Raw genomic sequence first — 23797 nt, forward strand, 5'->3', positions numbered from 1 at the left:
GAATTCTAAAGTTTAAAGGAGGTTTTAAATTCTATAAAGTTGGTGGAAATTTAATGAACATGGAAATAATTTAAGTTTCATTATTTTGATGATAGGAGGTGATTTCTAGTTTAGTGCTCGTTATTGCAAAGTGGCCCCTACGCTTAGGTATTCAAGGTACGTACAAGTCTAGGGCGACCACACCTTTTGTCAATGACATTACATGATTGTTGATGATGTGAATTACATTATATGGAATCATGTTTATTTTGGTGAAAGAGCATGTGATTTGTGATGTTGGATTTATTGGATTAATTGTTGAACAAGCATGTCAGAATTATTATGAGTATGGATTCCATTGTCAATCATGTTGTTCAATATTTATGCATGTATGGTTTATTTCACATGCAAGGGATGAATTATTTATTTGTATGCTATTGTACGGGATGTCTAACATACTTTGAGCCAATTATTCGTACTTCGTTATACTATTTATTTTACCACATGTGAAGGGTTAGCTCACGTAAGCCACCGCACATGTAGGGTTCAGTTGGGAATATTATGTATGAAATGAATTAGGATTTATCGTGCAAGGGCAAAACCCTCATGTTAATGTGCATGATGTGGAGTCTCACCTTGGTGAGGAGGAACATGGTAATAATATCACAAGTGTCTTGCCTTGTTGATCACAAGTCCTAAATCATTTAAAATAAGATTGTTTTGGTTGTTGTTTATTAATTGTATGTGTGCATGTTGGTGAGTCTTGAGTTCGCCTTTAATAAAATATTAATAAACGTAAAGTGCAACCAGAACAAGCTTCAAAACTCTTGGAACGTATATACCTTGAGTATGAACAATGGGGGGAGTCTTGCCGGAAGGCTCGTACTCCTACTAATGATACAAGACGTTGTTTCATTTATAGTATGCGCAGGAATTCCGTCGTTATGGCCCGATTTTATTATTATATATTTGGTGTATGGTTGGCTCCCATCACCTTTTCCGTTTGTGGATTATTCTTTTGGCCCGTTCGAAGCTTATTCTAATTAAATTGTGAGTCAAGAGTCGAGTCAAGAGTCGAGTCTTGTATTCATGATTGGTTGTTAATTATTATATGGCTTTTGCATGATGATTAGTACTTAGTGAGTGATGCATGTTTTAGTTTCATTTCACTCTATTCTTGTAAGTACTCAGCTTTTGCTGACTACGTGCTTTGTATGTTTTGGTCATGGTCTTTGCCTTAATGACCCTATGATGATCTATCATTTGCACTTGCATTGATGGGGAGTATAATAAAATAGAAGGTTGGTAGATCGGAATCCTGTGGCTTGGGATGATCGAGAGAGTTGCATGTTTTCGTATTTTGAACTATTTAATAATACTTTAATTATGTTTCAAATGTTTGAAACTATTTATGTTTTGGGTTTTGGGCCATTATGGTTCCAAATTGTAGGAGGCCTCAATATTTCATTAATTATGTTTTTAAAAGTTAGTTGACATTTAATTCCGCTGCGTAATTCTGGTAATAGCCTTAACCGTTATCACGTTGGAGGTAATACTTTAGTAATTCCTTTATTTTAAGTTGGAAAATGGTTTTATAAAAGCAAGGAATTATTAGGGTGTTACAGCAAAGTTCTCAACCTAAGGCCGGTCTAAGTTTTGTATGATGCAAGTGGTCGGCTTTGGGTGTCAAAAGGGTACTTGACTAAGAGGCGAATCCGACAACAACTTGCACATCCACCTAAGGGACGTGTGTGTCGGATTGCAAGTTGTTGCCGGATCCGCCTCTTAGTCAAGTGGATGTGCATGTAGTTGGAGGCTAATGATTTTTAGACTAGGGGTTTGGTTTCCTAGTTGGAGGCTAATGGTTTTGGAAAAGCCAAGTTTCGGTAGGCGCGGAAATGGTCACACACTTTGGTCATGAACCGTATGGAGAATCACCATTTCGTTGCCCCCGAGGCTAGCCCGAATGTAGAACACATCCGTATTGGGCAAGGTAGAAATTCGTTTTGCACAAATATGGTTTTCGAAATATACATGAGATGCCTAGAAATTGAAAATTGAAAATCGCATTTGAATATTGTATTTGAAAGGCTCGTTTTTTGACATTCGTTCTCAAGGTTTGGGAGTGTCCTTCGAAATTCAAAAGCAGAACTGACTCACACTCGAGAATTTGAGCAGCATGGGCAACCAGCCACTGTGAGCCACTGTGCTGGATGCAGGCAGTGGCGTTTGGCGCACGGACCTGCGCCTGGTGCCAAAGCTGGCATCCAGAACTTAAACAAAGCAGTGTCTTGTTGCTCAAAGCATGCTCGTTTTATCGAATTTGAAATCATAACTCCCCAGTGGAGTCGCCAGAATTGTAGGGGGGTTTTTCTTCCGTTGACAAATTTGTATTTCCCCTACGGAAGGCTTTTGTAATTTTTGGATTTCGAAGGAGTCGCCACCAAACATTTTTAAGGGTCCTGTTTGGAAAGACCAAAATTGACTCTATATTGGATAAGGCATTGAATCTTAGAAACGAATGGGTGAGATCCGGGCAAGGGAACGAGATGCTTATTCCGCGAGCCTTAGAAATTGTATTCAAATGCATAGCATAAAACATTTTCGAAATACCCTAGTCATAACACTATGTGGGTTTGAATTTAGAACTTGCACAAATAGAAATTCTACTTTTGTATTGTGACCACTCCGCTTTAAAGTTAATTTAAGGGAACCTAAGGCCGGTTTGTCTAAGAAATTATCTTTGTTAAGCGTGGTGTAACTTTCCACTTTGTTGTATTTAGCATGTGAGGTGATGAAATCAATAAACAAGTAAAGCATCATCACAATAGAAAATAAATGGGTAATTAGTAAACTATATCACCACCTAGAAAAGGACTAGGTGGGAAACCACATTGCCTAGAAGAACTAGGCAAGTAAAGTTGCATAAATAGAAAGTGCGGAAGTGAAAGGTGCAATATTTAAAGGCATTATTGAAATTGCGATATTGAAGTGCATAATTGAAGGGCTGAAATTGCGGTATTGAAGTGCATAATTGAAAGATGCGATATTGAATTTGAGATCCAAACGCCAAACGACTTCTTAAGAATAAATGCGTCTGACACGGATTCAAGTCTAAAAATCTCAACTTTAGGACAGGTTGCTCATCCTAAAGTGTCGTAGATTTTGGACATAGAAATTGAACTTGAAGAATTGAATCTTGAATATTATACTTGAATATTGAAATGAGGAGTCTTTAATCTCAAAGATTAGACCTTTTAATGTTAAAAAGGTTTCACGTTTGATATGCTCCATATGTTGAAATGACTATAGTTTAAGGAAGTGATTACAAACAACCTTAAACATCATAGAATCTTGAAGATGAAACTTGAACTTGAATATTGAAAAGTGGAGTCTTGAATCTCAAAGAGTAGACCTTTAAATATTAAAAAGGCCTCACCTTTGATTACTCCATGTTTTGAAAATGATTCTAGTTTAAGGAAGTGATTACAAACAACCTTAAACATCATTGAATATTGGAACTTTGTATTTGTATCATAGAAAGTGTTGATTTTGTAAAAATATGTGATTGTTGTAAGTGACACTTTTAAGAGTAAAAGTGCCAACTTTACTAATCATTTTGAAAGAGAAATTATAGAAACATGATAGTGTGAGGGGGTCGAAAAAGCACGAGGCTAATGCATGACCTCGTCCCTCGTGGGCGTGACGTTGTCAGATCAAGTGTAGTTAGATTTCCTGTGAGTTTACACCCAATCGACTAGTAATATAGGAGTCGCCATTCAGTTTTTAACGACAATGAGAAAAACTGACAAAACCCGGTTATCGTGACATAAAGGGAGTGCAATTATGTTCGACCACGACGGCCATAGGTTCCCTTGTGATCCCTGGTGGTGGGATCGCTCAACGTACACCCGCAGGGCAGAGATTGAGGGTTCGGGGGACTATTTCTCATTTTATTTAACGAATCTCGGGTTTCCAAGCAATGTTCCAGTATTTAGGCTTAATTCATCAGCTACAAGGGACAGGATGCGTTCTGTTCGACTTTTGGGTCGATTGCGACAGAACGCCGGATCAATTTCGCAGCGTGAGGCTAGGCTTAAGGCTAGAGTCAATACTCAAGTTATGGAATTGTGTGTTGTGTGTTCACGTCGGTTTTGAGACTGTATTTATAGGGAAAGAGTTTATGGAAAGATACATTTTAAGATACGAATCCAAAAAGAATCCGGAAATAAAACGGCCCTAGGCATTTTCAGCGCCCAGGGCTGGGCGTCAAAGATTTCGGCGCCCAGGGCTGGGCGTTGAAAATGTGATCTGGGCCGAGTTCTTGTCAGATTTGGACTCTTAGAATACGGAGCTTTTGAGATTTATCCGAGTCTCTTAGTGCGTATTAACTTTATGACGGAATGCGTCTGGGCCCGTTACGAACTCTAGGTTCGTTAGGAATTTAGTTCATACGTGACTCTTATTTTCGAATTATATCAAGAATGCAAATTCTATCTCTTTTAGGATTTATGTTGGAGTGCAACACCTAATTCTGACAGGTTCCTATCTTTTATGACTTTGCCACTTTTAACAACTACCTTTTACGGCAGTTACTATTCTTAGCAGGTTTCCATAAATAGCAGTTTTGGCTGAAATGAAAAGGTGATTGAGATTCGTTTTTTATAGGAGATGTGTTGCCAAGTGGAGATTTATGTTCTCATCATCGAACCTTCCCTTTCGGGAATGTGGACAAAAAAAGGTGTCTACAGTTAGCCCCCACTTTGACTAAGTCTCGAGGTGAGACGATGGTCAAAGTACTAGACGGAGTGCGTCATACAAGCCATGGTGTATGTGACCTGTTTTGCAAGGGTCTCACGAGCCCCCGAGTGATAACATTTGACTTAAGGGTCATCACTTGAAGTGTTAACACATTCCTCACGTGTCATTGGAATTTGTTAACTGATAGTATAGAAACTCCCTCACTTTGTCATTGGAAGTATCTAAAGATGTTTTCGAAATCAAAGCTATAAAGTGTAACTAGGCCTGGCGAAGCCCAGTCACGAGGTAAAATATTTTTAAAGATTCTCATTTTTTAGGGTTAGCTAAACGAGAAAACCCCCTTGTTTTTATAGGACGTAAAACGAAGGAAAATCCAGCACATCGCTCTTTTTTGGAAAAGCGGAAAACCAATCCTTTGTTTTTTGGAAAAGAGAAACCATCTTTTGATTTTTGGAAAAAGATAAACCATCTTTTGATTTTTGGAAAAAGATAAACCATCCTTTGATTTTTGGAAAAGGGAAACCATCTTTTGATTTTTGGAAAAAGATAAACCATCCTTTGATTTTTGGAAAAGGGAAACCATCCTTTGATTTTTAGAAAAGGGAAACCATCTTTTTATTTTTGGAAAAGGGAAACCATCTTTTGATTTTTGGAAAAAGATAAACCATCCTTTGATTTTTGGAAAAGGGAAACCATCTTTTGATTTTTGGAAAAGGTAAACCATCTTTTGATTTTTGGAAAAAGATAAACCATCCTTTGATTTTTGGAAAAGGGAAACCATCTTTTGATTTTTGGAAAAAGATAAACCATCCTTTGATTTTTGGAAAAGGGAAACCATCCTTTGATTTTTGGAAAAGGAAAACCATCTTTTGATTTTTGGAAAAGATAAACCATCTTTTGATTTTTGGAAAAAGATAAACCAGGAAAAGTTATCGCTGCAGCGACTAAGGACCTGCGCGGTTAGTGGCGCAGACCCCGCCCGCTGAAGGTGGGCGAGCCTGTCCGATGAGGGTGGACGCCCCGTCCGATAGAAGTGGACGAATCTGTTTTGATGTTTTGAAAATAAGGACCTACGCGGTTTGTGACGTAGACCCCGCCGGCTGAAGATGGCGAGCCTGTTTTTTCGTTTTTGAAGAATTTATTTGCTTTTCATTTTCGAAAACTGAGGACCTGCGCGGTTAGTGACGCAGACCCCTCCGGCTGAAGATGGCGAGCCTGTGTTTGTTTTTGAAGAATTTTATTTTCTTTCGAGGGATGCTCGGATTTAGTTGCAACCTGAATGTGGGTTGACAACATGCTTATACGGACCATTGTCTCGTGGTTATCGTCTTTCATGGTTTTGAGCTAGTCTTTACGGCTCAATTTTGCCACTACCTGGGTCCTTGATTGGGGGACTACGTATAAGTATCAACGGCGACCTTTGTTTTGAGGTCGTAATCCGTTTTTATCTTTTGAGATTATCCAAACATGGGACTTCGTACAGCGTAGTCTGGGAATATTGTTTTAACTTTGGATACTCTCTTTTAAAATATATATTTTCTTTCGAGCCCTCAAGCACTCGTGCTTCACGGTCATTTCTTGTCAAAGAGGTTCCTTGGGGATACGCATTTTGTAATGTCCTTGATGGTGTCTTGGATCGTGCTCGTAAGTGCGAGCGATCTTTGTAGTGGTGTGCTACTCTTAACAAAGCCGTGAGGTGCGACTTTCAGTAAAGAAATCGGCAATTTTTGGGTCGAATGGATACAGTAGGACCCTATAGAAGTCAGGGCTTCTTTTGGGCCTGGGTTCATTTTCGGCGCCCAGGCCTGGGCGTTGAAATAATTCACGCCCTAGGTTGGGCGTTGAAAATGTTGTTTGGGCTAGTCTTTTGATGACACAGTTGGCCTCTTGTTCGTTCGTTTTTTCTTCACCTGGAAATTCTACGTATTCCCTTCTCTTTTGTTTTTCTTTATTTTTGGAACGTAGAATTTTATTAGGGATCACAATGAGTTGATCTGATTTTCAGCGCCCAGAGCTGGGCGTCGGAATATCTGGCGTCTGGTCCTGGGCGTTGAAAGTGCGTCCCAGGCAAGACTTTCTCGTGATGATTTCTCAAGAAGCCGTAGCCGATTGGTGGACTACGGTGTTTGTCGCTTTGGGGCGATTATTTAAAGGAACTGTTGCTCTTAAGGCGTACAATTATTGCAATAGTCGGGCGAGTCCATATGGCCCGAGGAATATACTTTGAGGTGTAAGACTTTGATCGCTCTTGTTGTTATTTTGAACGTATATATTTTCTCTTTTTAACGTGTTCGTGAATGTTCGATACTTAGAATGTACGTGCGAACGAGAGTTCATAGAATGGCCGTTGCGTGCGGTCCATTAATCAGTTTGCTTGAATCAATTTTTTTTTGAGCAATGACTGATGTTCAATAGTTTGCTTAGAAGCTTGATAGGTTTCAGGCCCATTCATGAAGTGGGCTCAAGCATCGTGCCCTTTTGATCGTTCAAACATTTGCTTTGAGACTTTTTTTTTTTTTTTGCTATGGTCGTTTTGTAGCTTGGAGCCCCCAAGCATGCATGTTGGGATGCTTCCTTTTGGCGTATGATTTTTGTAGGTTCTTTCGAGAAAGATGCCTTGGGGTTCCGCTCGTGTAGGTGCGAGCTATCCCTTCCGTGGTAGGTAATGTTTTTCTACCTTTAATCCTTAATGTAGAAGTCGTGTGGCTTGCATTTTGAATTTGGGCGATAAGTATTCTTTGCCTCTTTTACACATGCTCTTGGTCGTGCCCGCATTAGTGCAATATGCCTTACTCTTTTTTTTAGACTTGTACCGTGGGATGGTTGAACTTATGGTGCGACGTAAGCTTGTATGGCCTAACAGCGTGTCTTAGAATATTCCTCCAGGTGTTGGGATATCATTATTTATTTTTTGCATTGGAGTACTTCATCACGCCTCGTTCAGGTACTGCTCGAACAAGTGTAGCACCTTCTGCGTGGGTGTGCACGGCTTATTACTTCTTTCGATGTGAGGATTCATAGATGTTTCTTTCTTCTTCTTTTTTGTCCTTGATTTTCTTTCGCTTTTGCTTTGGAACGACGTAAACTGTGTAACGGGCGCTTGTACGGCGAGCGTTATGTGCAGTAGTTTGATCGGAGTTTTGGTGACTTGTGATTTTCAGTTACCCTTGTTAGTGGGGTGACTTTATATATTCTAAGTAGCGTTTAGAATTTGGGAGGGGTTGTAGCCATTCTAAGGTTAGTTTTACACGATCAAACCTTAGGATTGTGCCCCTATGACGTGTGTATAGCCTTAGTCGAGAATTTGCGATAAAATCGTCATTTCGAGCATTTTTAGAGTGTTTTTCTCAGGCCCCCAATTGTAGCTACGGGATTGGCTTGGTGCTATAATGCTTGGCACACGTTTTTGTGCATTCATGGTGACATGGATCATGAATAGTTTGAACCAGAATCATTTAGTGCGAGGTACGTTCGAGTAGTGATTTGCTACTTCTCTTGTAAATATCATATTGTGCGACATTGCGATGGTCAAGGTAGTCACATGTTGAAGTGTACCTTGACCAAAAGCTAGGTGCCTTTCTTTACCCATAATCATTTTTAGAAAATTTTTTGACTCACTTGCAACATCGAGATAAACGCATACTTAGCTTAAACCAACGACACTTTATTATGTTCGAAGAGGTCTTTGAAAATTATTTGAAATTCGAGTCCTACTGTGTACAATCCAAGGTGTCCTAAGTAAGTTGACTTATAGAAGGGTTTGTACAGGATTACATGAGTGAATCAAAATACTGTTACGATGTTTAGAATGCTGTCTAAGGATTTGCTGGAAGCCAGGGTGCAGGCGTCAAGATATTACTTGTGCCCGTGTGGCACGTGCTTTAGGTTTTTAGGGTCCTCTTTTCCAGAATTGCGAGAGTATAAACCGTTTTCAAATTGACTTAGATTTACTCGGTGTATGTCTGCACAAAAGGTCAAGGTATACTTAGTTCTTTCCCTAGCTCTTTCATTTCAATTTTTAGCTCCTAGTTGCTATTATGTCTTCTCATTAATGATGCTTTCAGATTTCGATTTTAGATGCCCGTGTCATATGTCTGAGTAGGGTGAGCCTTGGTTAAGTGCCAAGTCCTATTGACAATGTCTGATTTTTTCAAAGGGGATTCGCAAGCATTTGAATTACCATGAACGGATACCCTGAGTTCGAAGGAACGATGGGGCGATGCCGTAGGACAATCCTCTTTATTGCAAGCTTACTGCCTTTACTACTTGTTGGCGATTATGATTGTGTCTAGTGGTGAAAGAAGGTCTTTAAGTGAGTTAGTTCGCTTTAGGGAGGGTCAAGTCGAGTACTTTAGAGGTAATGGACGCTTGCGCTAGCCCCCATTCAGTTGAGGCAAAGCGATCTTTTGAGTCTTGGCTAAGTGCCTAGGAGTGTGAGTGCTCCTTCTGGCAAGAGTACGTGCCCTTATTATTTTTCGATGTAAGCTCATTTTGGCATCTTGATGACTTGGATTCTTTCTTTGACTTAAATTTTTCTTTCGATTTGGATTGCAAGTAATTAAATTTCAATAAGGGACTCTATTTTTTATTCTTGTTATTCTATAGGCTTTAACATTTTTGCAAATTGGTTGGACCGAATCATGGATTGCCTACGTATCCGTCTTAAATAGATTTAATTTGAAATCAGGTCTTGCGTAGTTCTTAGCCAGAAAATGGTTTCTTAGAATGCCGATTTTAAACAAGTACGTTCGAGTGGAATCGTAATGTTTGAAATAGGGTGAAATAAGTGAAGTTTATTATTATTTTAATCTGCTGCTTTGCCGTATGCCAAAAATTTGTTTTATTTTTAAAGTACACGTATTTGCACAAAAATCTTTTCATGTGTTTTTTTGGTACGTATATCTGAATACGTGTTGTACCCCTCCAAGTGTTCGTTATTTTTCCGTCTATGTGCGGATAAAATGACGAGCACTTCTGGACAAAATTTGGCAAGCAGAGAGATTCAGCGCCCAGGCTGGGGCGTTATAGATTCCGGCGCCCGGCTCTAGGCGTTGAAAGTGATTTCTGGGGAGATTTCTTGGCGCGTTGCTTCTTTTCGTTTTGTGCCAAATATTTGCGAATCTTTTTTGCGCTAAATGCTTCTTTTTTCTTTTTAGATGAACTTCAAAGGCGCTTTGCAAAGTTTCTTTTTTATTATTTATTTTTATTTCACGTTAAGTGTAGAATGTACTTTTCATTTGTCTTTTTTTTTTATTCGTGACTCAAGACTGCTTGAAAAATGGGTTGAATGAGATAGGATAATTTGTATAGGTATTTAGTCAAGCATGAGGATTGGAAAGGGTAGAAGATCGTAGAACCTTATGTAGTTTTTGTGGTATGATTTGGATTGGTCGACTCGATTCTTTTCCTTCGTTTACTCAGGTAAATTTCGCACTTTGGGAGGTACGGGCTAAGTATTTCATGGCTCGCTCTTTTCGCTCTCCCTTTTCTCTTTCTTTTTAAGTATTTCATGGCTCGCTCTTTTCGCTTTCCCTTTTCTCTTTCTCTTTTTCTTTTTTGCTTGGGATTTCTCCCCTTTTTATTTTGGCTAAAAGGTAGATGGTTGTGGTCTTTGAGTCATGAGGCGAGACTGAGTGAGCCTCGTTTGGTAGGCCTATAGTGGACCTTTAATTTTAGTAGGCCTAGGATGGACCTTTAAATTGTCTTACTTTGCAAGCGTTTTTACTCGTTTCTTAAAATGTGCAAATAGCGTAGATTCAAAATGTTTTTTTTACTTTATTGAAATATAACGAAAGAATTACATCGAAAATAATTTTTTTTTGCTTCTTTTCAGATTCCGGGATTTAATTGGAAGTTGTGATTTAGACTCGAACTTTCATTAATTTTTCTGATTATAACCCGTGTATGAATACAAGGAGGTGGCCTAGACTCAAAATAATGACGTGGCGTAAGCCTATAATACTTGACCAAGCGACTCTCAGACTTAGGCTAATTGGACCATAACTTTCGTTGGTTGACACTTTAGATTTTAACCCTTGGGTGTTCATTTGTTGTGCGCCATTTTGCTTAATGTTGGCAAGGTAGTTAGTTGGGGAGATCGAGTTTTCATTTTTGCAAGACTAGAATCATTAGTGCGGCTTCCCTCTTAGTGTGTATTGCTTTACCCCAATGGTAGCCTTATGGCATGCCGACTTGGGTATTTTCATGGTTCGTCATGTTGCATTCATGGAAAATCTTTTAGTCCGTTCTTAGGAGTATTTTAAGGAGCGAGTGGCTCGAGAGGACTATGATAGTCGTGACCCAATGTGATCATAAGCCTTGAGGCCATTAATTTTTGCCAATGGTATTGACACCTTAGGTTCACTTTGGGGGTTGTGCGATTATGGAGGAATGATTTTCAGAATGTGACTGTTTCCATTTTGCAAATACTTGAATTACATAATATATTCTTTTTATTGGTGAGAGAGAGTATTGAGGTCGTAGATTCTTAGCAAGGGATGGGAATTACATATGGGTGCTTATTGATTTAAATGTTAGGAAGGGAGACTCAATATGGTTTAACCTTTTAACTTGCAGAACGACACCAAGCATTAGGACCGATTCTATGGACAGACAACTAACACTTAGGATTTAGATTGTACTTTGGCATAGCCTAGTCTAGACTCGGATTTATTTATTTTTTATTCGAACATTATTTTTCCTTGAAAACTTTATTTGAACATCATTTTTTGAATACTTTGCCCATGTGACATTCAAGGTCATTTTAATTAGCATGCTCGGTTTTGGTGCCGAACATTGTCGTCATAGGAGGCCTAATGACGACACAAGGAGTTATTTGTTTTATAAGTCGTTCTTAGAATCGAGTGCCTTTTTCCATATGTCCTCGTAGAGAATTTGTTGCGAATTTTTTATTGCTACGTATATTTTACGCGCGGGCACCGAGGCTGTTGTGCCTGACCAAAAGGCCAAGCAGCAACTTCAGCACCCAGCAGATGCGTTGAAATAATTGGCGCCCAGCCAGGGGCGCTGAAAATGCGTCCTTACTGGTACTTGTATTCTGTTCGTCTATTTTTTCGTACATACGACTTAATTTTGCGTGCTTGCCCAATAACGTCCTTTGCGAGTTATGCAGCGTCGTGGGATCCGTTACAGGCCGTCCTAGGCGTCGCTTATTTTTTGTGGCGATCGCTCGGGACTGCGGGACACGTATTTAGGTATAACTCTTTGGCCAATTGGTGTTTATGAATGTTTGGGCAATTTTTAAGGTCGTTGGTTTTCCGGTACTATTTGCCGCACACAATCACATAATTCGCTACACATAACTAACATTACAACATGAAGCAAAAATAATATGTCATGTAGTTTATGATAGGCTTCTATGGGTAATATTTGCGCCGGCTTGGTACCGCTTCTATCGTAGATCCAACACATGCCCCGGTCGAGGTAGTGCATTCAACAGACGAATTTCGTCCCAAGAGGCCAATCACGATGTAAGCCAAGGGGGCATGCACCAATGAGAGGGACCTTAGTGGGCGAGCGATTGGGTTTGGGACGGGTGTACTACAAGCGAAAAGTGCCGAGTGGACAACATTCGAAGCGTATGCACCCCCCGGTTGGCGATGGGTATCCTTAGTCCCAACTCCCGAGATAAAACATGCCAAGGGAGCCGAGATTCGTTATGCGGTTCTGTCCGTTCACAGTAATATGCTGATTTTCAGGACGTCCCAACTTGATAGGGAAATAAACGCGGGGTAGGATCGTTTCACCCTTCGGCTATTTTGATTACCTACGAGCACGAGTATTTCATTAACGTCCTCAGCGGAGTCGCCACTGTGAGGGGGTCGAAGAAGCACGAGGCTAATGCATGACCTCGTCCCTCGTGGGCGTGACGTTGTCAGATCAAGTGTAGTTAGATTTCCTGTGAGTTTACACCCAATCGACTAGTAATATAGGAGTCGCCATTCAGTTTTTAACGACAATGAGAAAAACTGACAAAACCCGGTTATCGTGACATAAAGGGAGTGCAATTATGTTTGACCACGACGGCCGTAGGTTCCCTTGTGATCCCTGGTGGTGGGGTTCGCTCAACGTACACCCGCAGGGTAGAGATTGAGGGTTCAGGGGACTATAACTACCGAGAGGAGTGCTCATCGATAACTCCAGAGGCAGGTTATCCTTACTAGCTCAGCATAAATAATTGAAGGGACATGCGTTAAACTTATTAAGCTATTCTGAATTGATTTTAGCAATATGCAACACATAACACTAAATCGATCGCGATTATCTTATTTAGATTGATTTAAGGTACCTAGCATGATAATTCAATTGTCCAAGGTATTATCTTATTAGGCGTGATAGATCAATCAAGTTAATAGTTTGACAATTTTATAAAAGGGTGATGAAAGTGATTAAATCATATGAGGGACACATTACAACGCACCCTTGAGAGGTGCGTTACGGTTCTCAGAAAACTAACCACTTGGCTTTGATATTTCTCCTTTTGTTTAACGAATCTCGGGTTTCCAATCAATGTTCCAATATTTAGGCTTAATTCATCAGCTACAAGGGACAGGATGCGTTCTGTTCGACTTTTGGGTCGATTGCGACAGAACGCCGGATCAATTTCGCAGCGTGAGGCTAGGCTTAAGGCTAGAGTCAATACTCAGGTTATGGAATTGTGTGTTGTGTGTTCACGTCGATTTTGAGGCTGTATTTATATATATGGAAAGAGTTTGTGGAAAGATAGATTTTAATATACGAATCAAAAAAGAATCCAGAAATAAAACGGCCCTAGGCATTTTCAGCGCCCAGGGCTGGGCGTCAAAGATTTCGGCGCCCAGGGCTGGGCGTTGAAAATGTGATCTGGGCCGAGTTCTTGTCAGATTTGGACTCTTAGAATACGGAGCTTTTGAGATTTATCCAAGTCTCTTAGTGCATATTAACTTTATGACGGAATGCGTCTGGGCCCGTTACGAACTCTAGGTTCGTTAGGAATTTAGTTCATACGTGACTCTTATTTTCGAATTATATCAAGAATGCTAATTCTATCTATTTTAGGATTTATGTTGGAGTGCAACACCTAATTCTGACAAGTTCCTATCTTTTATGACTTTGCCACTTTTAACAACTACCTTTTACGGCTGTTACTATTCTTAGCAGGTTTCCATAAATAGCAGTTTTGGCTGAAATGAAAAGGTGATCGAGATTCGTTATTTTATAGGAGATGCATTGCCAAGTGGAGATTTATGTTCTCATCATCGAACCTTCCCTTTCAGCAATGGGGACAAAAGTAGGTGTCTACAGGTAGATTAGGATTGGGATTAGGAATTACCTAGTTAGGTTTAGGCTAGAATTCCTCTTGGAGCTCCCAATTTCTTAGAAACTTGAGATTTGTATGGGATTTTTGAAGAATTTGTATTTTGGATTTTGAGTGGCAATTTCAGAATTACGACGTTCTGGTTGTGAATTGCTGCCCTAAAGTGCTGGAAATTAGGGGTTTAAATAGGAAATGAGAGGCTGATCGCCAGCTGACAGCTGCGCCCAGCGCATCAACGGCGCCTGGCGCCACAGAAGACGCTAAGCAAGGACGAAGATGTCGTCCTTGCGTTTGGCTTGTAGTGGGCGTACCCTTTGTAAGAATTGTACTGTTTTTTGGCACGTATCTTTGCTTGGTAGTTAAGGAAATTTGCGACTAAAAACTAGCTGTTTCGGGTTTTTGAATTCGGTTTTAGGGGACGAGGCCAGGCTTGCTCGGTTTTGTGGATCGGCTCCCGAATTTGGATTGCTTAGTGTCATTTTGACTGGAAAAGGCCTTGTAAAACCAATGGAGTGGTCCATTGGGTGAGATTGAACTTGGATTTTGAAATTGATTTTTAAAAATTGTATTTTGTACCGAGTTCCGTGATGGGAACGGTCTCGGGGATAAGATTTTGGATCTTGGATTTTTTGAATAAGTTTTAGCAATTGGGACTTCCGCACGGAGTTGTTCCAACCACCTAGCAAGGATAATGGTATCGTCATCATCCCAATGGGGAGACACAATTTAGGTGTCTACACTAAGTATTTGCACTCATCTATCACCCTTCAACCGATCTTACCGCGTCAACTCTCTAGGTCCCATTCACCCTCAAAGATAGCTTCTCGTGACGCCGCGAAGGCTCCGGAAAAGACAAGAATTTCAAGAGAGGAAAGAAGGCTACTCGAAATCTCGGCATGAAAATCCCGCTCCATAAATTTGACCAATTCCTCCCTCCACCGACAATGACTCAACTCAAAAGGGCCAAGAGGGCTTTTATGGTGTAACGTTTAGGCTAGGGGTAAGGGCGTGGAATAAGTTTGGGATTTGGAGATAAAACCTAAAGTGAACAACAAAATGAACTTTACTCAAGCAAATATAACCAAAACAAATTAACACCACTTATTTGGGGCACCCCCCAAGCTTATTCAACAACAAAACTAAACTATACTCTTTTTGAAATTTTCTTGATTTGATTTTCTCTTTTTTTAAGTTTCAATTGAAACTTTTCTCTTTGCCTTGTTTTTCTCTATTTTTGGTTTTTTTTTCAAAACTTTTACTTTTTTTTTTTTTTTGCTTTTGCTTTTGCTTTTGCCACTTATTCAATATATAAAACATATTTCTCCAAACTTTCCGTTCTAACTAACAACCATCATTTCTCATCATATGCATAAAAATTCAAAACCACAAAGCACAATTACACTAGCTTCACAATCACTTCTAAGGGTGAAAATAAAACAAAGGCTAACTGGCCTGTAATGAGCTAATAGAAATGAAGGGAAAAGGCTCAAATGGCTAGCAAAGGGGAAAATGCAAGCAAAAATATGAGAGAAAAATATAAAATGATGTCCTAATATATACAAAGAAAAATAGTCACCGAAAGAAATGCCTCTATCGTCCCCTAAAGTAGTTCGGTCGCGGTCTCGGGAAGTAAAAAGTCAAATTCAGGATATAGGAAAGTCAATGCCAAGGATCCAAGCCACTCAATATTTGTGTTTGAGAATTGGGCTAGAAAGAAAAAGATCCTCACATATGGGTAGCAATTACTATCCTCTCCGGTTTCAAGTCACTAGAGAGAACGTCACCATCTTACCACAAACCAAGGGTTCAAGACTCATGCTATCTAAAGTTCTAACCGACTACCTTTACACCCAAATCCTAGACTCGAACCAAGACATTCTAAACCGTGCACACCTCTACCTATTAGGAATAAAAGAATTCTAACCTACAAGTTCCAATTTTATTAAGCCCGAATCAGGAATAAATCCTAAAAACTAGAAAAACTTGTCTTGACAAAGAGAAAGAAAAAGGAAAGAAAAAGGAAAAGGAAACGAAAAAGAAAAAGAAAAGAAAAGAAAATAAATGAAAGAAAATAAAATAAAGAAAGAAAAAGGAAAACAAAAGAAAACAAAAGGAACCTAAAATCAAAGAAACTAAACAAGAAAAACTATACAAGAGCACACAAATACACGCAATCAATGGCATGAAAATCATAATGGCAACCACACAATAAAATCTCCCCCCAGACTCGAATTAGGCCATGTCCTCAAGGCCTAAAACGAAACAAGGAGGGGCACAGCTACCCATCCAACCAATGCCCGACATGAATAATGCCCGATCCCAAATAATGGAAGTGAGTTAGAAGGATAATACCGGAGATGCCGTGGGAGCAAGTCCCGCAAAGAACCGGAAAAACGAACGAACTCACCAAAAATATAATCGGGCATGGCAAAGGCGGATGAAATGAATCCACACCAAGAAAACGCACAAAAACATGCACAAGAACCCGCGGGGTTCCTCCCGGAAGCGCTTCTTTAACGTCACTAGCTTGACGGTTCCCCCTAATTCATGGGGGGTCCTTGAGGTCCATGATGGCAAATGAGCTAAGAGAGTCATGCATATAATAATGCTTAAGCCGATGACCATTGACTTTGAAGTTGTTGGTATCTTGTACCCGAATCTCAATAGCAACATGGGGGAACACTCTCTCTACATCAAATGGGCCGCCACCACTAGAAAAAAAGGTTAAAGCAACGCCCTTTTATGCAACGGTTTTACTAGCGTTGCCATATCATAGCTATTGCAACAGTTAAACAATTATACATTTGAGTAAACTTTGAGTTTGGAAAACTGTTGCCATAGAAAAACTATAGCAACGGTTGTATATTTTGATTATTCTATTGCAACAGTTTTTATGTTTTTTTATTTTTGATAAGGTATGGCAACGGTTTTGGTGAAGCATATGAAATATGTTAAAAATAAAATTAATTAATTAATTAAGGTACTAAGAGTTTCAATAGACCACATTTTAAGGCTTAATTAGAGTTTCTTAGTTAGGAAAATTCGTATGATTTTTCTTTCTGGTTTTTTTATGCGTGTACGATTTAATTACAAAATTCTTTGTTGATTTCTCATTAAATTTTGGAGATCGGTCAATGGGTTATTTTGGATGAATTTAGTTCTGAATTTTTGTAGAATTGTTTGAACAATTATATTAAACTGATTGAGATTGATTATCGGGGGCAGAGGTACACTGTGTCATCGTGTGTCACGTGACACAAGATTATTTTGAAAAAAATAAAATAAAAAATTAATCAAACCCACGGGAAAGCAGTAAGAGTTTAGAAACCTAAAACATTTTCCCGCAAACTCCTCTACAAATCTTTGGCTCTTGAATTATCGTCGGCCGTCGCCCACTCCCGACAGTTGCCTCCTTGTCGGAGTGACCCAACACCGTTCCACCGCCGACCGCTGGTCACCCACGATCCACAAAGAAACAATGTTACAAGTCAGGGTCACTCAAAGAAACAGCAGCGAAGCAACCAACCGGTTTTGAAGCCGCCGTCGGCTCGTGGCCCTCGCTTCTCCGCCACCGCGCCACTGGTCGATTCGCCGCTCTCGCTGAATCGTCGTTCCTCACCGACTCCCTGTTGCAGGTTCAAATACTTGATTCCTTTTTTAATTAAAGTTGAACAAATTCAGATTTGTTGTTGATTTGTTAGCAGAATGGTAGCAGGGACGGAGGTACCAAATTCAGAAAATAGTTGATTTGTTGTTGATTTTTTAGTTTAATTACTTGAACAAATTCAGAAGATACTTAATTTCTTTTTGGTATATTGTTGATTTGTTATTGAAATTGTTGCAGGATGTTAGGGTTTAATTTAATTACTTGCTAAATTATTATTGTTGTTAGTTTGTGATGGACTGAAAATATGAAATTGTTAACAGAATGCTGCTCAAAGTTAAAAAGAGTTTTAGGTTTATGTATTTTCTGAGTATTTCTGCTACTTGAGCCTTGTTGAGTTGTTGTACCATTATTCTGTGTTATTATTAGTTGTTACTCTGTTAGTGTTAATGTGTGATTATAATTGTGAGTGTGCCAGTGGTTCTGAAATACAGGTAAATCCATTAACTTTCCCCTCCACTTTTAAGTAATTTGTTACCTTATTTGGGAAGCAGAGTAATCACTTAGTAATGTCATATAACTATTAAATCTTAACCAGCTGACTATACAAAGGACTTTTATGAAATTTCATACTTGCAGTCACATCATTGTGTCTTGCAATACTGAAGACGATATAAAGAAAATAGACTATGAATCGGTCTGTACAAAATACAGAACCAAATCTTCACCATTTGTTATTATTTCAGTTTAGGAACTGGAGAAAAACCTTGGAACCTCGAGAAGCGACTCGTTGAAATTAGTTTGTTTCACTCAATTCACCATAATGAGGTTTGCTAATTTCTCTGTATATTTTTGGGATTAACTTTTCTTTATATATCGTGCTTCCATATATATTGTTGTTAGTTTCTTTCCCAACATTTTCAATGGGTTATGCTGAGGCACATTAATCAATTTTCTTCAAATATAGTATATTATTTCTGAGATGTAGTTTTAAAATTGAGAAAAATCAAACAACAAACTTAGGTTATTGGAGCAACTAGGGCCTTTTACATAGCTCAAGCAAACTGACTAACATAGATAAGAGGTCAACTTTTGTTCAAAGATGAGTTAAAATGCAGAATAGCTAATTTATAAGATTTAAGGGATATTAAAGATGGGTAGGCTTTGAACTACAGATCTACCTTGAAGTCCAATCTGAAGACAAAGTGACTGTAAGAAACTTTGCCTGATAAGACTCCACAACTAGACCAAAAAAGAACATAGATACACCCAATCATAGATGATTTGGGTACAATTTATGGGATGATGCAGGTACAATGTGTAGAGACTCTCATGGATACTCTTAATTGATTAAGCTATTAAAACAATGGCTTTTAGTGGAGTGTTGTATCTGACAGACTGACATGATCTGATAGCTGAAGTAGACATAGGAAAATTCTAGTGTGACCAAGAGTCTTGTTTATAGTAGAGATTTCTATGTAGATTATTTTAGTTGAAACACCAAAATATTGTTGTTTGATACAAAGATTTGTGATCTGGTTTTTGTTTTATCAATAGAGAGGCAATAATAAGCAGAACTTCATTTTTAGTAATGAATATACTAGCAGAGTGAAGATTCAAAGTTATTTCCGAAGATTAATTGACACTGTAACCAAATACTAGAATAAGCTGTTGTAGATAAATTACTAATTTCGACGGTTCATTATGTATTTATGATATACTATGTTTGTCATTTTCGTCCAAAATTCAAGTGTTTAAGTCTCATATGGGTAAAATCAGCACTTAATATATTTTTCATTAGTTAGAAGTATTAGATTGATTGTGTTTAGCCTTTAGAGACTTGTTGTTCAATTCTGTTCTGATCTGCTTTGTTGTTCAGTTCCGTTTTGATCTGCTTTGCTATTCAATTCAGTTCTGATCTACTTTGTTGTTCAATTCAGTTCTGATCTTCTTTGATGTTCAGTTCAGTTCTGATTGGTTGCTTTTTCAGTTCCGTTTTGATCTGCTTTGCTCGTTTGTGTTTCTTTCAGTGCAAATGTGTTGTGTGGTTTTCAGCTGTTGTTTTGCAGAATTGATCATATTATTTCATTTTAATTACATGCATTAATTTCTTATTATATTGACAATTATTTTTCTGTTTTCAGGATGGTATATAGAAGGAGAATGGTAGATAAAAGGATTGCATGAAGGGCATAGATTGAAGTTCATTTGGACTGATTTGGACAAATAAATTAAATACTAGATAGATTTTAGATTGCTTAAACTATTAGTTCTTTTTGGAGATTCATTAGTTTTCTTAATTGATGTATTTATATTATAACAATGGTTTTTGTTATTAGAATGATTGTTATGGATATTTTATTTTAATAATAAGTAAAACTTCATTCAAAATAAATGTTTTCTATTTGTGGTAGTTGGATTATTTTCATTTTAATGAGGTATTAAATAAACACGTATGGAATTGTTGCTATAAGCTTACATTAAAGTGCCACAACAGTTGTATGAAGAAACGTTGCTACATGCTCACATAAAAATGTCGCAATAGTTTGGCAAGAAACGTTGCTATAGGCTCATGTAAAAGTGTCGCAATAGTTATCAAGAAATGTTGCAATAGACTACAAAATTGTTGCAATATTAGAGCAATAAACGTTGTCATAGACTTTTGATAATGTTGCTTTAGATAATAAAAGTGTTAGCTTAGACACTAAAACTGTTGCTTAAAATCCTAAATAATTGTTACTAAAACTTAATAATTGTTGCCTTAGATATAATAAAACTGTTGGCAAAAGTTAAAAGTCGTTGCCTAAGAAAAGTGTTGCTAATGATAACTATGACAGCAGTTTTATAATGTTGTTGCCTAAGGCATAATAATTGTTGCTATAGAGTTAAAGCAGCGCCACCTATTGGCAACGCCATATAAACTGTTGCTATAGGTATATGGCAACATTTAATGGATCTTTGCCAACACATTTAGGCCGTTGCTATAGCCCTATTTTGTAGTAGTGGCCGCTCCACCAGGACTTGAGCTTGCCCGGAAATAATTTCAAACGAGAATTATAGAGGAGAACCTTTTCTCCTTCCTTGAAATCTCGCTTCTCAATACGAACGTCGTCATATTGCTTGGAACAAGCTTTGTAGATACTTGTCGAATCATAGGCGTTCATTCGGAGCTCTTTAAGCTCATGGAGGTCAAGTAAACGCCGCTCACCGGCACAAGAGAGCTCAAAATTTAAGGTTTTAATGGCCCACATGGCCCAATGCGCTAGCTCAAGTAAACGCCACTCACCCGCACAAGAGAGCTCAAAATTTAAGGTTTTAATGGCCCACATGGCCCGATGCGCTAGCTCGACCGGCAAATGGCAATTCTTGCCATACACAATCTTGTACGGGGTCATCCCAATCGGGGTCTTGAAAGTCATCCTATAAGCCCATAAAGCATCATCGAGCTTGATTGCCCAATCTTTTCGGTTCTTAGCAACCGTCTTCTCAAGGATGGACTTAATTTCCCGGTTGGTTACCTCAACTTGCCCACTTCTTTGGAGGTGGTACCCCAAACCACTTTGTGATTCACACCATATTTCTTCAAAAGTGCCTTGAACTTCCCATGGGAAAAGTGGGATCCTCCATCACTTATCACCGCTCTAGGGACTCCGAAACAGAGGAAGATAATCTTCTTGAAAAGAGAAAGCACCACCTTATGATCATTGGTGGGTGAGGCGATTGCTTCCACCCATTTAGAAACGTATTCAACTGCCACTAGGATGTACAAATTGTCGTAGGAAGAAGGAAAAGGGCCCATGAAGTCAAAGCCCCAAACATCAAACACTTTTAGCTCGAGAATGGAAGATTGGGGCATCTCTTGCCTCTTAGACACATTACCCATGCGTTGGCAACGATCACAAGCTTTGACAAAGGCCCATGCATCCCGGAATAGTGTGGGCCACCATAGCATACTTTGAAGGACCTTGGAGGCGGTTTTATCACCTCCCATATGCCCACCACAAGGAGAGGAGTGGCACATGCGGAGAACATTAGCAAACTCATCATTCGGTACACACCTCGGTAATAGCCCATCCGGGCATCTTCTCAACAAGATAGGCTCATCCCACACATAACACCGAGCATCATATTTCAACATCCTCCGTTGTTGAGTAGAGAGATCCTCGGGGATCGCTCCACAAGCTAGGTAATTCACAATGTCAACGAACCAAGGGAGAGTGGAGCTTTCGACCATATACAAGGTATCATCTCGCAAGGTATCCTCAATTGGCATATCATCCTTAACCCCATCCCCAAGCTCAAGCCTATAGAGATGATCGGCTACCACATTTCGGCTCCCTTTTTGTCACGAATCTCAATGTCGAATTCTTGGAGGAAGAGAACCCATCAAATGAGCCTTGGCTTTGCCTCCTTCTTGTCCATAAGATACCGGATTGCCGCATGATCCACTAGTAGAAAAAACCCCTGTTGAAGCCCCCTTGTTGCAGCGTACATGTGTTAATACGCTTCAACAACCAGTCGGTCAACGTGGGTCAAACCCTTTAAAGGGTTATTGCAGCGTACAATTTAATTGTTCCCTGCAAAAAAGTTTGTTGTAGCGTACATTTTAAAAGCCCCCTGCAATAGCTCGTTTTTGTTGCAGCGTACTTGTTAAAGCCCGCTGCAATAACCCGGGTAAAAAAAAAAATCGCTACAATATTCGTTTAAACTAATTCAAAACAAATTAAGCATCTCTCGCGCTCAACTCCCTTCTTCTCCCTTAACTTTCCCTGCGTCATCCCCTCAAAAAAAAAACCTTTCCCTTCATCGTCAATCTAGCTTCTTCGTAGGTGGTTCTGGCCTCCTCGCCAGAGGCCACCTATTAGCTTGCTCGGCCGTTGGTTCGAAGGAAAAACTTAGCTTGCTCGCGCTGGTGGTTTCAAGAAAGAAAGTTGCTCGCGTCCTATTTTCCGTCAACCTCTTCGTCGCGGCTAGTAATCTTCCCTGTCCCCTCTTTTAGGTTTGCTCAATTCGTTTACCTGATTTACGTTTTAAGAATTAGGGTTTGTTCAATTCATTTTTGGGGTTCTGTGCGTTTGTTCAATTCTTTTTTAGGGTTTGTTCAATTCGTTTTTTCAATTCGTTTTTAGGGTTCAATTCGTTTGTTCAATTCATTTTTAGGGTTTGTTCAATTTGTTTTTAGGGTTTGTTTAATTTGTTTGTTCAATTCGTTTGTCCAGTCACTGTAGCTAGGCCTAACATGCTAGGAATATGTGAGAGACACTGACAAAATAAATCAATGTAACAATGCAACTATTTGCTATGCGCATGCTCTGCTAGATTTCCCTGAATATAGACTTAGTGAGGTAGTGTACAGTTATTGTCACTGACTCACTGGTTTGGCTTAACTTCCCTTGCTTTATTCCAAATCATGTTTTGATGACGAGTTCCGGTCTTCACGTTATGATTATATTTTTGCCTTCATCTCTGTTCCACATCACAAGATTTTTGCTTAAAAGACATCCCAATTTGAAAGTGTAACAATTTTTTTCATGAAAGTACTATTCTTAGAGGTCGTACCCAGTTATTCTCATAAAGTTATGAGATCTCCATAGAGTCCAAGAAGTCAATGATCTCTTTGCAGCTACCATTTTTCCATATGATATGTAAGGTCGGTTATTAGTTTGTTGTAGTGTAGATTTCGGGTGATAATCATTCTGGCTTGTGAGTATAATATTTAGGTCAGCATAGCTTCTTCATCCCTGAAAATAAATCATTCGTGATAGCCTCAATCTCAAAATAGTATAATCCCCTTCCCCCCCCCCCCCCATTTGTATATATGTTTTAATTTTTTAACAGAAGATTGATTAGTTAATTCGGCTTTGGTAGGCTGTCGTTGAATATTCAGCTGATGAGGATATGGAGGAGACAGATGTTAAAGATCTAAATTTAAAGCAATCTCTGGAGTCTTCTACTTCGCAGATTAGCCAGCTAGCTCTTTCTAACAGTGCTACTGGTAAATCTTCATTGAATTCTACTGTGGGATCAGATACGGCCAATGCAGGTGTAGATATTGACAAAAAGATCCGAGCTTTAAAAAAGAAGGTACCATTCCTATCTAAGTAATTTTCGACCATAAATTGAGTATGAATTTTTGA

General features: G+C 39.1%; 1 long non-coding RNA gene across 1 annotated transcript; it reads left to right on the top strand.

Annotated features, from left to right (window-relative positions):
* Positions 1 to 17356: 17356 nt before the first annotated feature.
* LOC110797209 (uncharacterized) lies at positions 17357 to 20055 on the top strand. The gene is made up of 3 exons (XR_002535777.2): positions 17357 to 17691; positions 18407 to 18488; positions 19805 to 20055. It is a non-coding gene; the product is annotated as an uncharacterized lncRNA (long non-coding RNA).
* Positions 20056 to 23797: the final 3742 nt, after the last annotated feature.

Source organism: Spinacia oleracea, chromosome 3, assembly GCF_020520425.1.
Source record: "Spinacia oleracea cultivar Varoflay chromosome 3, BTI_SOV_V1, whole genome shotgun sequence".
Lineage (NCBI taxonomy): Eukaryota > Viridiplantae > Streptophyta > Magnoliopsida > Caryophyllales > Amaranthaceae > Spinacia > Spinacia oleracea.